Source organism: Podarcis pityusensis (assembly GCF_964106645.2).
Source record: "Podarcis pityusensis genome assembly, chromosome: 10".
NCBI lineage: Eukaryota > Metazoa > Chordata > Lepidosauria > Squamata > Lacertidae > Podarcis > Podarcis pityusensis.
Window position 1 is genome coordinate 713,313 of NC_138035.1, and position 16,007 is coordinate 729,319.

General features: G+C 45.3%; 3 protein-coding genes across 5 annotated transcripts in view; 1 reads left to right on the forward strand and 2 right to left on the reverse strand.

The window, feature by feature from the left end:
* Nucleotides 1-16,007, forward strand: part of LOC308486270 (uncharacterized protein) — a 230,383-nt gene that overhangs the window by 141,725 nt on the left and 72,651 nt on the right. The gene's annotated exons all lie outside the window — the stretch shown is intronic.
* Nucleotides 1-16,007, reverse strand: part of LOC308486225 (uncharacterized protein) — a 117,447-nt gene that overhangs the window by 38,415 nt on the left and 63,025 nt on the right. The gene's annotated exons all lie outside the window — the stretch shown is intronic.
* Nucleotides 1-16,007, reverse strand: part of LOC308486237 (uncharacterized protein) — a gene marked incomplete at its 5' end in the record, with an annotated part of 28,907 nt that overhangs the window by 10,754 nt on the left and 2,146 nt on the right. The window lies entirely within an intron of this gene.

Sequence of the window (16,007 nt, forward strand, 5' to 3'; positions counted from 1 at the left end):
AGAGGAAAAGGTTTCTGGCTGCTTCCTGGGTGGGATTGCGGAAACCAAGAGCCGCTTCTGAGAAGGCCTCCCCCCTCCCCTCTTCCTCTCGGGATTTCCTCTCCTCTTCAGGGGACCAATGGTTGGACTGGGCAGAATGGCTGTGTCTGGACAGGGCAGGGGCTTATGGGGTGGGAAGAGGATGGAGATTGCAGGAAAGAAGGGGTGGGGGGACTGGACCCCCACTTTCCAGGGATCCCTCTCTGGTCGCCTTGAAGGGGGGGCATTCCTGGGCGGGAGGGATAAGCCAAGGCGGCCCCTTCGAAGATTGCCCAAGGAAGCCACGATTGAGACGCCCCCCAAAAAAACTGGTCTTCCTATCTCCCCCCCCCCCCAGTTCTCCTCTTCCCTTCCCTCTCCCGCAGTTTCCCCTGCACTCTAGCGCGACTGACACCTCGCCCTGCGCGCCCCATCTCTCCATCCTAGCCCCCCCCCGAACAGGAGCAAGGGAGGGACTGGGGGGTCTCTATCCAGGCGTCTCTCGCGCCCCTTAACCCTTTCATGGGACGCGCGCAGCCTGGGAAACGGGGCGAGGGGTCCGCCCTGCGAGGAAAGCTCCCTTCGCAGCAGGCGCGCCGGGATCCAGGCCCCACGGAAGGCGATTTGGGTAGCTGGCGGGGTCTCTGGGTCCTCGTCTCCTCCCGCCTCCTCCCCCCGCCCTTGCCCCCCCATCCCTGAGTCTCCCCTTCACCCAGAGCCCCCTTGGCTCACCCCTCGCCAGGCGCAACCCATCTCTCCGTCCCTATTGCCCCCCAAGACGAGCAAGGGGGACAGGGGGGTCTCTCTCCTGGCTTCTCTCCGCGCCCCAGGGATGCCTGCGCGGGGGAAACGGGGCCAGGGAGTCCTCGTGGGTGGGCGCCCCATCTCCGCCCCTTCGCAGCACGCGTGCCGGGATCCAGGCCCCACGGAAGGCGCTTGGGGAGCTGGAGGGGTCTCTGGGTCCTCTTCTCCCCCCTCCCTCTGCTCCCCCTCCTCGCGACCCCTTTACCTCTTTCTCCTCGCTCCCGATTCTCCTTTCCTTTCCTGCAGCATCGAAAGCCGCCCCCCCCCCCCAGATCTACGGGGCAGAGCAGCAATCCGGAGTGGAAGCTCCACGTCCTGGAGAAGAAGGCAGGGTGGGAGGGGGCTCACCCCCCCATTCCTGGGACAGAAGAGCCGGATTGGAGGAGGAGGAGGAAGGGATGGGACGTTTGGGGGCGGGATCTGGGCTTGTGGGGGCGGGGTGAGAGGAGGAGGTGCCGGGAGGGGAGGGAAAGAATTGAGGGGGGGGGAGGAAGGTTTCCCCCCTCCCGTCTTCCTTCTGGATCAGGAGAGCGGGGGAGGGGCTGATCCCGGAGATCCGGCTGCAAAGTGGGGTCCCCCCACAAGTGCAACATCCTCCCCTCCCCCACCCCACGAGCTTAGATCCCTCCGTGTTTTAGGTCTTGGTGCTGTTCAAACCAGGAACGGGGGGCAGCTAAACGACTCCCCCCAAATCCCAGCTCCCCACCCCAGCCTCTGACTCAGGCCAGGACAAGGACCGTGGACACAGGCACCGTCCATGCACAACAGCCAAGAGGCTCAGAAAAGCAGCCGATACAGTTGTAGCCAGAAGCGGATTCCAAAATCTGAGGGATCCCTTGGACCAGAAACAAGGAGACCAGCCAGGAAGAGCAGAACAAAAGAGCAGCCAGTCGGCTTGGTCTTGATTGAAGACTGTCGCCACAGGACTCCCCCCTGCCCCCAGGTGGAACAAGATGGAAGCCCCCAACAAAAGAAGACCCCAACTTTTATTAGCTGCTAATCCCCTGACCAAACTGCGGAGGCAGTGGAAGACAGGAGTGCCTGGCGTGCTCTGGTCCATGGGGTCACGAAGAGTCGGACACGACTAAAGGACAACAACAAATCCCCCATGCTACACCCCCAAGACTACATCATGACTACATCATTGACACATCACAAAGAGGAGGGGTTGAGGGAGGAGTTGTGGTGGTAACCTGAGTGTCTTGTCGAGAGCCACTGTGGTGTAGTGGTTAAGAGCAGTGGACTCGAAATCTGGGGAACCGGGTTCGCGTCTTCGCTCCTCCACATGCAGCTGTTGGGTGACCTTGGGCCAGTCACACTTCTCTGAAGTCTCTCAGCCCCACTCACCTCACAGAGTATTTGTTGTGGGGGAGGAAGGGAAAGGAGAATGTTAGCGGCTTTGAGACTCCTTCGGGTAGTGATAAAGCGGGACATCAAATCCAAACTCTTCTTCTTCTTCTTGTCACCTGCCCGGTTGCTCCTTTCCTCTCCCCATGATTATATTCCTGAGGACAAAGAGGAGTTCATGTGTTTCCTGCAACACATGAATCCCAATCCCAAAGAAGAGCAGTGCCCAAGAATGCTCCACCTATCGTACAATTGCCCTCATTGCACACTCTAGCAAGGTTATCCTTAAAATACTACAAGGTAAGCTTAAGCAGTATGTGGACCGAGAACTCCCAGAAGTGCCAGCTGGATTTCGAAGGGGCAGAGGAACCAGAGACCAAATTGCAAACATGCGCTGGAATATGGAGAAAGCTAGAGAGTTCCAGAAAGACATCTACTTCTGCTTCATTGACTATGCAAAACCATTTGACTGGGTCAACCACAGCAAACGATGGCAAGTTCTTAAAGAAATGGGAGTGCCTGATCACCTCATCTGTCTCCTCATCTATGTGGGACAAGAAGCTACAGTTAGAACTGGATATAGACCGTATTTTCTGTGATGTAGGTATGATGTTTGTGGGGGGTGGTCTTGGGTTACACCTCTTCTGTGATGTATAGAGGGGTGGTCTGGAGCTCCAGGTCAGGGAATTTAAAATGTCTGTATAAGGGCTGGCACGCCTTGGTTCGGGGTCCTCCTCAGGGGAGCACCCTGTTGCAGCAGATCAATCAAGATCAGGCTTACTAGCTGCTTTGCTTCTCAATAGTCTCTGGTTGCCTCTGCTCTTTTCTCCTACCGATGGAGAACCTACAAGGGACTCTATAAAGGGCTCTTGTGTCCCCCATAAGGGAAGAAGGGCAGCTTTTGTTTACAACAGATGGCACCCCAGATGGGACCTTCGATTGGCCGGATTCTGGGGCTAACCAGAGGAAGCAACGCTTGATCAGGCTGGCCACAGACTGATTTATTTTTAAATATAATCTTTATTGTTTTAAATTACACACATATATAAAGAATTTGGAATCTCATACTGCAAAAAGAAAATTAAAGAAAAAACGAAGAAGAAAAAAGGAAAGAAGAAGATACAGAAAAATAAAGAAAAAGCAGATTTATGTGCATGAAAAAACTTAATCTTTCTAATTAAATAAAAAAGACTTCTGACAAAACGAGTCTTCCAATCATTCTCATTGTGCTGTTTATACTGCCGTTGTTTCTTTCGCACAGTTTTATATTCTTTAATATTGTTCCCGTCTACTCCACAAACAGTATTTGTTGTGTTTACAAGTATCACTCAAGTTCTGCTAATACGGTGTGGTTGGTACAATATGATCTTATAAAATCCTTAAATATTCTCCATTCTCCAAATATTTTCCGGTTCAATACTCCTCTAACTCTTCCCGTCAGTTTTGCTAGTTGTAACTATTCTAACATGAGTATATGGCTTTTCTTGGTGATGTCCACAAGGGTATTTTTGGCTCAAGTAGTCCTTTATATTTATTCCAGATTTTATTTCACAATTTTCTTATCACATGGCTCAAAAATCCCCTGTGGACCTTCACTTTTCCGTACATTAAAGAAGCGTGCCATCCAGACCGATTCTCGTGGCCTTCCAAGTCTAATAGGTCGTATCTTTTACTGTAATCCAGTCTTTTATCCAAACCAATCCTGCCGCCGCATGGTAGAATTCCAAATCTGGCAATGCAAAGCCTCCTCTCTCCTTTTGATCTGTTAATAACTGGTGTTTAATCCTCGGTTTCTTTCCACTCCATATAAATCTAGATATTTCCATTTCCCACTCCTTAAAACAATTCATTCCTCCTAAAATGGGTATTGTTTGGAATAAGAACATCATTTTGGGGAGGATATTCATTTTCACAACCGAGACTCTTCCCCAGAATGAGAGATGGAGTTTGGTCCAGGTTTCCATATTTTTATAAAGTTCTTTCTATACTTTACTATAATTATTATTATTATTTTTATAAAAATTTTATTGGTTTTTCACAGTTTTTATAAACACAAACATTATACAATACAAATAAACAAACACACAAGCAAACATATATAATTTCAAATCCTTTTTTCTTAAACCTTACTTCACCGACTTCCCCATACCCCCCCTTTTTGCAGCCCAATTTCCAAATTTGTTTCTGCAAATCCTACCCCTTGGTTTTATCAAATTTTCCCTTATTCTTTTCTTTTACTTAATCTTTTGCAGCTGTACTCCCCTTTTTTTCCAAAACCTCAACATTTTAGCATTCCTTAATTTTACAATGTTTCTTAAGATAAATTTTAAATTTCTTCCAGTCTTCATCCGCCATCTCTTTCCCCTGGTCACGGATTCTGCCAGTCATTTCAGCCAGTCCCATGTAGTCTATCACCTTCATCTGCCATTCTTCCAGAGTGGGTAGATCTTGTGTCTTCCAATACTTTGCAATGAGTATTCTTGCTGCTGTTGTAGCATACATAAAAAAAGTTCTGTCTTTCTTTGACACCAATTGGCCGACAATGCCCAGAAGAAAGGCCTCTGGCTTCTTAGGGAAAGTACATTTAAGTACCTTTTTCATTTCATTATATATCATTTCCCAGAAAGCCTTAATCTTCGGGCACGTCCACCAAAGGTGATAAAAAATACCTTCAGTTTCTTTGCATTTCCAACACTTATTATCTGGCAAATGGTAGATTTTTGCAAGCTTGACTGGGGTCATGTACCACCTATAGATCATTTTCATAATATTTTCCTTTAAGGCATTACATGCCGTAAATTTTATACCGGTGGTCCACAACTGTTCCCAGTCAGCAAACATGATGTTATGACCAATGTCCTGTGCCCACTTAATCACAGCTGATTTAACTGTTTCATCTTGTGTATTCCATTTCAGCAACAAGTTATACATTCTTGACAGATTCTTAGTATTGGGTTCTAACAATTCTGTTTCTAGTTTTGATTTTTCCACCTGGAAGCCAATTTTCCTGTCCTGTTTATAAACCTCCATTATTTGATAATAATGGAGCCAGTCTCGTACTTTAAACTTTAATTTCTCATAACTCTGTAATTTCAGTTTATCTCCCTCTTGTTCCAAAATTTCACAATATTTTGGCCATTTGGCCTCCATGTTAACTTTTTTCACGGCCTTAGCCTCCATTGGCGACAGCCACCTTGGGGTTTTATTTTCCAACAAATCTTTATATCTAATCCAGACATTATATAATGCTTTCCTAACAATGTGATTTTTAAAAGCTTTATGCACTTTAACCTTATCATACCAAAGATATGCATGCCATCCAAATACATTATTACAACCTTCCAAGTCCAAGATATCTGTATTCTCGAGGAGCAGCCACTCTTTCATCCAGCAAAAAGCTGCTGATTCATAATACAGTTTTAAGTCCGGCAGGGCAAATCCCCCTCTTTCCTTTGCATCTGTTAAAATCTTGAATATACTTTACTATAATTATCCTCATATACATTTATACTTTTATTTGAAATCCAGATCCCTAGGTATTTAACCTTATTTTTTAGTTTCCAGGCCTGTTTTTTCTTGAAGTTCTTTTTTGTCTTCCATTGTGAGGCTTTTTGTCAGTAATTTAGTTTTTTGGTAGTTTATTTGCAGCCCCAAGCTGGCCATGAATTGATCTAGTAAAAGACCCTGGGGTGGCCAGGAGCAGCGCATGCGGACGTGAGTCTAAGAATGGAGAAGATTGTGGGCGGGATTCTCTGAAACACCCAGCAACCCAGATTCTCATCCTTTGCTGTATCTTTTGCTGACGGTCTTCACTCCCAGCCTTCCTGGCAAGAGGTAGCGAGGAGGGGGAGGGGAGAACGGGAGAATTGGGGTTCTGCAATTAGAGAGGCAATTAACTGCAAGGGGAGAACGCCAATCAAAGCTCTCATTCCCTGTCAGGGAACCTGAGATCTGAAACTTTTCCTTTTTCCCAAGGAAGACGCCCCAAGGCTGGTCCAAGTGGCCAGTTTGGATACCAAGGGACTTGGACTCGGTTTCCAATTTCTCTTTTTCTCGTAAATGCAGCTGCACCGGCAGCACCAAGATCCGGGAGGAAGTGACTGGTGCGCGTCAGAGCACAAGGGCGTTTCCAGCTCCTTTCCGTTCTCTCTGGAGCAGCCGGATTTGGCACTGAGCTGCCAGGCGTCCAATGGAAAGGGACTCTTTTCCCTAGCGTGTAAGGGGCAGAAAACGTTACTGGGAGCCCATGGGGAAAAGAAGGAGAAGGACTTTGTAGAGTCCTTTGTAGAGAAGACTGTAGTGGTTGGGAGTTACTCGTGCGTAATCCTGCTCTGTTTGACCATTAGATTGCCTGGTTAAACCATCCGGACTGCACAGCCCATCTCAGCGTGGCTGCCCTCAGTCACTCGTAGAATCTGTCTGTGGGCGTTTCTTAAAGCGTTGCCAACATAAGAGTTGTTTGACACCTAATCGTCTCCGCCTCTCACTGCGCGGGAGTCTCCTGCGCAGGGTGGGCGTGGGCAGCGGGGTGCTTGGGCTCTCCTCACTAACTTCCAATGAAGAGTCCTGGAGCCCCTGCACCTCCCTGTCCCGTTGCTCTCCTGGATCCCTGGTGTTACACTCATTCTCTTCCCCTTCTTCCCAGCTGAGTCTCCCCCTAGCGCTGGGACCTTCTCCTGCAGAATCAGAGACCCTCTCCTTCTCCTGTCCCTCTGATGTCAGTTCCCTGACATCCGCCTCCCTCCCAGGGCCCCCTTCACTCCCCCTCCAACCTGGGGGCTCTATTGTAGCCTCTTCTCTGGTCGGTGAGCCAAAGAAACCCCGGAATGAGCTGTCCTCATCTGTGGGTGCGAAAACCTCTTCCCACCTGCTAAGGTTCCCACCCAAGGAATGACCCTCCCAATCCGATTCTTCTTCAGATTCTGAAAACCCTTCGAAACTCTCTCCCTCCTCTGTGGTACCGAATTGTTCCTCCCAGAATCGCTCTAAGGGCTGGGGTTTATCTGGGAACCGTCGGTGGAACACTTCCACCATATGCTCGTCACCAACTGCCTCTGCTGGCACCCACGTGTTTTCCGACCAGGGCTCTCCTTCCCACGCCACCAAGTACTCCACTTGCCGACCTCGCCACCTTGAATCAACTATCTCTGCGGCCGAACTCTGGTGTTCCCTTTCTTCTACCTGTGGTTGTGGCATGTCTTCTACCTCCCGCCCCTCGAATTCCCGCCCCTCTCTGTGTGGTGAGAGTAAGGACCTGTGGAACACGGGATGTATTTTCATGTTGTTGGGTAACCTGAGCTTGAACGCCACGGGGTTTATCTGTTGTATAACTTCAAATGGCCCCAGTCGTCTGGGCTGCAACTTCTTGCACCCTCCCTTAAAGGGTAACCCTTGAGTGGACAGCCACACGCGATCCCCCACCCTTATGGTTTCCCCTTCCCTGCGGTGTCTATCTGCTTGCTTCTTGTAATTGGCCTTGGCCCTTTCTAGGTTCATCTTGAGCTGTTGATGTAACGCTTCCATTTCTTCCACAAACTGTTCAGCTGCGGGCACACTCCAGCTCTGTTCCTCATTACCCTCACCTCCCTGTCCCGTTGCTCTCCTGGATCCCTGGTGTTACACTCATTCTCTTCCCCTTCTTCCCAGCTGATTCTCCCCCTAGCGCTGGGACCTTCTCCTGCAGAATCAGAGACCCTCTCCTTCTCCCGTGCCTCTGATGTCAGTTCCCTGACAAAGACAAACGACTCTCAGGTCAGGAAAGACCTGGGAAAAGGCTAGCGGGTTTTTGTTCTGGTTGATCCCCACATTCTAGGAGTTCTAACCACCAGACTCAAAGGCATGTGCTGGTCGCAGCAGGAGGGGGGTCTCCCTGGATGCTTCAACAGCCGGCCTCCTCTGGGTCTCCTGGCCCCCTCCTCTCCTCCCTCTGAGCCTGAACTGCTCTCTGCCCCAGACTCTTCCTGCTCACCAAACCCTGTTTCCTCCTCAGCTTGCAACACCTCCCCTTCCGGTCTGCTCCCTTTTCTCCCTCTTTCGGCTCATCGCCATCCCACCACCAGGAAGGCAGCCCTCCTTCAGAAACACCAAGAGAGTAAACAGACAGTTCTTTGAATGGAGAGGAGCAGAAAGCAGAGTCCCCTCAAGATCAGTATTGGGACCTGTGGCTTTTCAACTTGTTCATAAATGATCTAGACTTAGGAGGGAGCAGGGAGGGGGCAGTTTGCTGATGGCAGCAAATTGTCCAGGTTTGTTCAAACAAAGAGAGATTGCAAGGAGATCCAAAGGGACTTCTCCAAACGGGGTGAATGGGCAGAAAATACAGTTCATTATCAATAAGATTAAAGTGATGCATGTTGGGACAAAAAACCAAACACCTGTTAATATCATGTACAGGCTCATGGGGTCTGAACTGGATTTTCCTGTGTGCTCTAGACCAGGGGAGAGGGGAGCTGGTCGCAGCAGGAGGGGTAATGTCTATGGATGCTTCAGCAGCCGGCCTCCTCTGGGTCTCCTGGCCCCCTCCTCTCCTCCCTCTGAGCCTGAACTGGTCTCTGCCCCAGACTCTTCCAGCTCACCAAACCCCGTTTCCTCCTCAGCCTGCAAAATCTCCCCTTCCGGTCTGCACCCCTTTCTCCCTCTTTCGGCTCATCCCCCCACCAGTCCCCAGGCTCTGAGCCTTCTTCCCTTGTGGGTCCCCCAACTGGTGCCTCCCCCCCTCCCCAGCCAGTCCATGACAACAGCAGCAGCTACAGCACTGTGGTCCTCTGGTGGGAAAACTCCTGAGTACATGACTGAATCAAAAATTCTGGGACTATGGAAAAATACTATCTTCCTCAAACCCCAGAATGAGCAGGAGCTCTGGGGTTGCCCCATGGGGTTCATGAGTGAACATGATCTTGAGATTACACCGGACAAGAGTGTACACAGAGACTGAACATGGAGCCTGGCACACTTCCGTTGCGAAACTCTGCAAGCTATCCGTGCCTCCTGCAAAAGTCCTCCTCAGGCCTCTTTCTCTTGCCGGTAGCAGAGCGAAACACAGCGGTGAGAAGCAAAGTGCAGCACGTGTGGAATAAATCAGAGCAGACACAAGGCAGTCCTTATCTACTCTTGTCTTTAATCATGAAGAATAACACCATAAATTCAGACCTGGCGAGAACTGACACATTCTCCCTTTCGCATGGCGTCCGAGAGTCAGACTGAAACACACGGAGTCAAACCCCTCCCTTAAGTGTTTCTAACCACGCCTCAGGAAAGAGACGTCACCAGAACTCTTTAACTCTGTGAGTTCTGAAACCATTAACACATGAGCCCCCCAGGAGACTTCCCTGGTACCTGCAGCCCCTCCTTCCCCCTCTTGAAATTAGGCTGGGGGGGACTTCCGGTCGGCGCCAGCGTTTAATGGCGGTCCTCGCTTCGAGCTCCGGAGGAGGACTGCTCCGCGAGTTTGGGTCTGACCCGCTACGGCGAGCGGGGGACCCCTAAAATCACAGGCGCTGAAGCCTGTGAACAAGGAGACTCGGTGGGCACCTTTTGCGCCCCCCGGTACTGTGAAAGAGCCTTTTTAAAGGCTACGGAGCGGCATCGGGGGTGAGCGCGGTGCTGAGAGTCGCAACCCAGCCCGTGGAGTGAAGCTGCGTCGCCATGAACGGAGAGCGCCGATTCCTTCCTGAACCAGAAATTCGACTGTAAACCCCGTGAGTAAGACGGAGGGACTAAATGGGACATTTAAATTTAAATCCTGAAATTTGGCTGAAAACGGGAAAGGCATAAATTAAGGAAGTCTGCCTCCCCGATCTGCATGGCAATTAAAGCAACGAAAGAGTAAAGCTGCATTTGAAAGAAAATTATCTTTGAGCTGTCAAACCTGACATTTGACTTAAACTTCCCCCCAGTAAGCAGGAGAAGGGGGGAAGAAAACTGGACACTGTAAATCTGCCTGAAACTAACTGAGGAAAAAAACATCTTCCACTGCCAAATCCCCAGGACGGACTGCCTGAGTAAGGCACCGGGAAAGTGAACTGTCAGTTCAGACTGGATACAAAGTTGGGGTTTTGTCTGAGACAAAGTTACGGGACTTTAATGGAATTACTTTGTTGAACTTGTGACTATACTGAAAAAGTGCGACAGAAACTTTTACTGTGGACTCTTGGATTTTTTGTTGATTGCTCTATGTTTCCTTGTTCTTTCTCTTTTCACTTGGATACAATTAAATGCTCCCTCTAGAGGGTATAAAGAGAAACTGTTACAGTGAAAAAGAAACAGTGGGATTTTCCACTTGCAAGTCTTTCCTGTGAGAACGACCTTGAGGATATGAGTGGTCCAGCAGAAGAGATAACAACTAGATCCAAAGCAAAACAGACACAAAAGAAAAGGGGCTCAATACCCGGCATACCACCAGCTGCACAGGAAAAAGTGGCAACAGCATCTATGGATTCAATGACACAGGCACTGCTCAAAATAAACCAATCTTTAGAAGCACTGACAAAGCTATCTACGGAAAATTCAAAAAAATTGACAGAACTGACAGCAAGATTGGACTTGAATACTGCAAGTGTAACATCTAATACAGAATCTATTAATAAATTAATTCAAGAAAGCTCTGAAACACGAAAGATTGCTGAAAGTGCAAAAAATACTGCAGAGGAGACAAGGGAGGAGCTTGTGCCGATTACAAAAAAAGTGAATGAACATGATGCAGCCCTATCTTTGCTGGAATTACAGAGAAAAGAGAGAAATTTGAAATTGAGACTGGTTCCCGAGAGTGAGGGAGACAGCCTTGTGGACTTCCTCACACAGAACTTTACGGAATTTTGGCAAGAGGAGCTGCAGGAAGAAGAACTTGAAATAACAACAGCTTTTCGGCTGGGCAGGAGGCAAGGTAAGAAGCCAAGGGATTGTTTGATCACATTGAGATCCAAAGGAGAAAGAGATAAAATATTGAACTTGCATTACCAAAAGGCATTGGAGATTGAAAATAGTCAAGTACAAATTTTTAAAGATATCCCTAAATACATCTTGGAGGTGAGATCCTTCTATAAAGATTTGGTCTACCTGCTGAAGAAAAACATCATACCCTTCAGGTGGGAGTTTCCACAAGGATTGTCTTTTAACTTCAAAGGAAGGAAGGTCAAAGTAAGAACAGTTCAAGATAAAGAACAGTTTTTGGAGAGATATCAGGAGGACTTGCAGAAAGGAACAGTAGAAACAACAATACAAGAAAAAGGAGTGACAGACATTGCAAACTTGTCATTTGGACTCATACCACCATCTGAAGACGAACAAAAGTTAGGAGCAGTCGGAGGAACAGGTACTTAATAACAAAATGTCTCTGCAACTTCTTAGCTGGAATTGTAATGGTTTGAACCTTCCCCGAAGAAGACGCCAAGTTTTTCATATTTTGAAAAGAGAACAATTAGACCTAATATGTCTACAAGAGACCCATGTGACCAGGACACATAGGAAATTATTGGTAAATAAGAGACTTGGACAAGAATTTATTTCATCAGACAAAGTTAAGAAAAGAGGCGTGGTGATTTATGCAAAAGAAAAATTGGCTCCAAAGATGATATTTAAAGACGAACAAGGAAGATACCTGGCAATTGAAATACAAGTTCAAGGAGAAAAAATCTTGATAGTCGGAATTTATGCACCAAATGACGGGAAGGCGGAATTCTTCAAGAAGTTGCATGAGACTTTAATGGACTATCTAGACTATAGAGTAGTAATGATGGGAGACATGAATGGTGTAGTTTCCACAAATATGGACAAAGCACAGAGACAAGTAATTTCCAAGGAAGGGAGACTACCAAAGACTTTTTTTGAAATGACTGAAACTATGGACTTGATTGACATTTGGAGAACAAGGAACCCTCTTGAGAGAGAGGGAACTTTTTTCTCTGAAGCAAAAATGACATGGACAAGAATTGACCAAATTTGGGTAACTAGCAGTATGGCGCCAAGGATTAAAAAGGTAGAAATCTGCTCAAAGACTTGCTCCGACCATAATGCTGTAAAGATGGAGATGAAACTAACATCAACTGGATCCTTCAGATGGAGAATGAATGACACCCTATTTAGAGATGAAGAGATTTATAAGAAGGCCCAAAAAACACTGAAAGATTACTTTGAGATAAATTTGAGAACAGAAGTGGAAAAAAGAATAATCTGGGACACAAGTAAGGCCGTGATGCGAGGTTTCCTAATACAACAGAACTCCATAAAGAGGAAAAAGCAAAATGAAAGGAAAGAAAAAATTCTGGAAAAAATAAAAGAAGGTGAAAAGAAATTGAGGTCTAAACCAAAGTCCCATGAGATTCTGAGAGAAATAAAACACTATCAGGTGCAATATATGGAATTGATGAATCAAGAGATAGAATGGAGAATAAAGCAAATGAGACAAAAGACGTTTGAATCAGCAGATAAATGTGGGAAACTTCTGTCATGGCAATTGAAAAAGAGGCAAAAACTGAACACTGTGACAAGTTTAGAAGTGGACGGAAAGATTATCCACAAACCAAACGAGATAAGTAATTGTTTTCAAAGTTACTTCAGGAAATTATATGCACAAGGGCCAGTTAACGAACAGGAAATAGAAGAATTTGTTAAGAAACATGGATTACCAAAAATTTCAGAGCAAAGCAGAAGGATTTTGAATGAGAAAATAACAGGACAAGAAATAGAGGGTGCCATTCAGAAGATGCAATTGGGAAAATCTCCAGGACCAGATGGTTTGACCGCCAGATATTATAAAGCGTTGAAGGAATGGTTAGTACAACCACTGAAGGAAGTATGTAATGAAATTTTGGAGGGGAAAAAGGCACCGGAGTCGTGGAAAGAAGCCTTTATTTCACTTATACCGAAAACTGAGACTGAAAAGAACCAGGTTAAAAACTACCGCCCTATATCATTACTCAATGTGGATTACAAAATTTTTGCAGACATTATGGCAAAAAGACTGAAGAGAGTGTTGGTAGGGGAGATTCATAAGGACCAAACTGGCTTTCTTCCAGGGAGACATATGTCGGACAATGTGAGGAACATTATAGACATTTTGGAACTGTTAGAAGTGGACATCAATAGGAAGGCTGTTTTAATTTTTGTGGACGCGGAGAAAGCCTTTGATAATATTGGTTGGAGCTTTATGAAGAAGAATCTCCAAGGGATGGGGGTAGGTCAAGGGTTTGAAAACGGTATAGGTGCAATATATTCTAAACAAAAAGCAAAGTTAATTGTAAACAATGTGGTTACGGAAGAAATATCTATAGAAAAAGGTACACGACAGGGGTGCCCAATATCCCCTTTACTTTTTATATTAGTCCTGGAGGTTTTGTTAAACATGATTAGAGGAGACCAGTTGGTTAAAGGAGTACAAGTCGGAGCTAGACATTACAAGTTAAGGGCATTTGCAGATGACCTAGTACTGACTTTGCAACAGCCAGATACTAGTACTAAAAGAGTATTAGAACTAATTGAGATATTTGGTCAAGTAGCAGGATTTAAACTGAACAAACAGAAAACGAAAGTGTTGGACAAAAATTTAACATTGGCTGAAAAAGAGAAGTTTCAGAATGAAACAGGTTTAGTGATAACGAAAAAAGTAAAGTACCTGGGGGTAAACTTAACATCTAAGAATGTGAATTTATTTAAGGACAATTATGACAAATGTTGGACAGAGGTAAAGAAAGATCTAGAAATATGGTCAAGATTGAAACTCTCTTTGTTAGGTCGAATTGCTGTTATCAAGATGAATGTATTGCCTAGAATGTTGTTTTTATTTCAGACATTGCAGATTTTGGACAAGATGGACTGTTTCAAGAAGTGGCAGAAAGATATATCTAAATTTGTCTGGCAGGGCAAAAAGCCCAGAATAAAATTTAAGATTCTAACTGATGCAAAAGATAGAGGGGGGTTTGCCCTGCCGGACTTAAGACTCTACTATGAATCGGCGGCTTTCTGCTGGTTGAAACATTGGCTACTTCTTGAGAATACAGACATTTTGGATCTAGAAGGGTTTGACAATAGATTTGGCTGGCATGCATACATATGGTATGATAAGGTAAAACTGCATAAAGGTTTCAAAAACCATATTGTTAGGAAAGCATTATATAATGTTTGGATGCGGTATAAAGATTTATTGGAAAGTAAAACTCCCAGGTGGTTGTCACCAATGGAAGCTAAAGAGGTGAAAAAACTTAATATGGAGTCTAAATGGCCAAAATATTGTGAAATTTTAGAACAAGATGGGGAAAAAGTTAAATTACAGAGTTATGAGAAATTAAAGTCCAAAGTGCGAGATTGGTTGCACTATCTTCAGATAAACGAGACATTTAAACAGGACAGGAAAATAGGTTTCCAGATGGAGAGGTCAAAATTAGAAACAGAACTGTTAGAACCCAATACTAAGAATCTGTCGAGAATGTATAATCTGCTGTTGAAATGGAACACACAGGACGAAACGGGGAAATCAGCTATGATAAAATGGGCACAAGATATTGGTCATAACATTATGTTTGCTGACTGGGAACAGTTGTGGACCACCGGTATTAAATTTACGGCATGTAATGCCTTAAGAGAAAACATTATGAAAATGATGTATAGGTGGTACATGACCCCAGTCAAGCTTGCAAAAATTTATCATTTGCCCAATAACAAATGTTGGAAATGTAACGAGTCTGAAGGTACTTTTTATCACCTTTGGTGGACCTGCCCGAGGATAAAAGCTTTTTGGGAAATGATCTATAATGAAATTAAGAAGGTTCTTAAATGGACCTTTCCTAAAAAACCTGAGGCTTTTCTCCTGGGCATCGTCGGCCAATTGGTGAGAAGGAAGGACAGGACGTTTTTTTATGTATGCGACCACAGCAGCAAGGATTCTTCTAGCAAAGTATTGGAAGACACAACAACTACCCACACTGGAAGAATGGCAGACGAAGGTGATAGACTACATGGGACTGGCGGAGTTGACTGGCAGAATCCGTGACCAGGGGAAAGAGACAGTGGAAGAAGATTGGAAGAAATTCAAAGTTTATCTTGTTGTAAAATTCAGGAATGTTAAAATGTCAAAGGGTTGGGAAACAGAGAATTGCAGCTGTAATTAACAATATTAGAAGAACTTAAAAGAAATTGAATTGAATATTTAGTTGTGAGGAGTTGCTGAAGAAATATAAAACAAGGATGCAGAAAAGGGGAGGTATGGGGAAGTCCGGAAAGTAAGGTTTATGAAAAAATGGCTATGAAATTATACATGTTTATATGTTTGTATGTTGGTGTATTGTGTATTGTTTTTTTTTTTATTTTGTGTTTGGAAAATTAATAAAAATTTATTTAAAAAAAATAAAAAATGAAATTAGGCTGGGGGGAAATCCCCCATTCAATTTCAGTATTTCAAGTTTTCTTCAGAACACGCAGGGCAGGAGGCAGCGATGAAGTTCTGGTGAAGAAGCAGTGCTTGGAGATCATGGGGGAGTGACAGAGTTTGGTGCAAAAACCAAAGGTACTTTCATCTAAAATTATACTCATGATTGTGAGATGTTGCCTTCATTATTTCATTATTATACAGTTTTACATATAAACACCAGAACTTCACATATACCTCATGCTTTTAGGAATGATTTCTTGCTGAGTTCATTGCTCAGAGTGGACTCTGAGAGGAAGACGTCCCACACTCCATACATCTAAATGGGTTCTCCCATGTGAGAATCCTGGGATGTTCCTTGATCACTCTATTATAAATTAAGCACTTTTTGCAGTCTTTTCATTTAAACTGCTTCTCCCCTCTGAGTTCGTTGATGGTTTGAAGGGTTTCAACTCTTAAAGTTCTTCCTGTCCATAAGTCT